The following is a 1,682-nucleotide window of genomic DNA, read 5'->3' as shown; positions in this document are numbered from 1 at the left end:
TGCCGTCTGTCCCGTCCACTCACTGGAAGGATGGAAGAGAACACCACCTGCGCGCCTGCAGGTGGTCTCAGAAGTACATTATATCCATGCTAAGAGGGTATATTCCCAGTAATATTGGCTTCATTTGGAGTTCTGAGGGCTCACCAGCAGCAAGAACAAACACACGTTAAACATACTATAACATATCACTGTCAGAAACTTATAAATGTTCCCACAAAATTGGGCATGCAGAAGTTTGGTACACCCTTGTCATTATAATGACTGTAGCTACACTAAATACTGCTTGGGCCACTGTATGTACAGTCAGTAGTGAATCCAGGAATGGGGCAAGGGTGTTCAGCCCTTCTACTTTGACTGTGTCACACATGCAGTGTGAACTCTGAGCTTGCTACTCAGACACAGTGGGTGTCTGCCAGAGCTCCATGTGAGCAGTGAGCTCTGAGCTCACCAGCTTGTAGCGGCAGTGTCTGGCCAGAGCCCCTGCTTTCACACGACTCCGGAGCCCAGGTGGGGAACACTGCTGGTGTTCTTCTTCCCTCTCCATCCTCCTTCCACTGAATTCAGCAGCAAGGGAAAGAAGGGGATGAAGGCAGCAGTGGTGCTAACCCCCTGAGCTCTGGAGTCTCACAAAATCAGGGATTCCTCCCAGACCCCACCTCAGGAGCTCGTATGCAGCACAGCCAAGGAGGGGGTGACTATACCATCATGTCCCCTCTGAGTCCATCCCTGTGTACTGTCACTGTGAAAGGACATTCAAGACTGTGGATGAAATAGTACATACAGGTTCTTTCCATTTGGGCAAACGTTTTTCTTTGTTTGACAGAAAGGCATTTACGAAGGAGTGGCTTATGAAGGGCAGTTTGGTAAAACTCCACTGAACACAAAACATTTGGTTACAACTATTCAAGTGAAAACATTCCCTCTGGTCTTGCAAGAGTTAAAAATTTTAGATGATACTGATATATAAATATACAGGCTAATATGAGGAGGCCCCTTAGTTTAAACCTTGTAAATGGGCTTGTCCAGAAATAGTTACTTGGTTGTGTGTTTCTGAGCTGTGCAAGAAAAGGTTATTCATAAAATGAAAAGAGAAATAGAGTAATTACAGATTTGTACATAATACAAAACTTCTTTCCTGGACTTTGTCTCAGATTATCATGCCAAAATCCTGAGGTTCCAAACACCACTTAAATAAAGCCCTGTGGACTTTCAGGAATGTCCTTGGCATAGGGCTTAATAGAATGCTTTGAGCTGCATATCTATCTGAATTTAATTAATTGTGGATAGTTGAATGGCAATGTGGCTGGTCTGCAAATTGCTTAGTGGAGAGTGATGTTAAAGTAACAAAGTCAGCTTCCACTGTAATAATATGAGCGCAACATGTGAAAACTTACAGTGATTAGTAGGGCATGAAATAAAGCGCTGAACAATATTATGAAAGAGGGTTAATGACTGTATTTTTCCTTCATGTCCTCAAACTTTTTAGGACAGGGCAATTTATTGGTATCTATAAGGCTAGAGTCTACCTGGCACTTACATGGGTATGAAAAGAAAATGGAAAGGGAAAAGGCATAAGGTGCTTTCAAACCCCATATCTCCACTTTACCTCTTATATAAGGGATCAGGAGCGCTAGCAATCCTTGGATTCAAAAGATCGTTCAGGGTTTGTTTCCTCCTTGTAT

The 1,682-nt window shown here is 43.2% G+C and overlaps 1 protein-coding gene across 2 annotated transcripts in view; it reads left to right on the top strand.

The window, feature by feature from the left end:
* ADAMTSL3 (ADAMTS like 3) overlaps positions 1–1,682 on the top strand; it is a 433,784-nt gene that overhangs the window by 361,428 nt on the left and 70,674 nt on the right. The window lies entirely within an intron of this gene.

This window comes from Gavialis gangeticus, unplaced genomic scaffold, assembly GCF_001723915.1.
Source record: "Gavialis gangeticus isolate Ggan-Ray unplaced genomic scaffold, GavGan_comp1, whole genome shotgun sequence".
Lineage (NCBI taxonomy): Eukaryota > Metazoa > Chordata > Crocodylia > Gavialidae > Gavialis > Gavialis gangeticus.
Note: the sequence above shows the minus strand (reverse complement) of the source record. Positions and strands in the feature narration are given on the sequence as shown.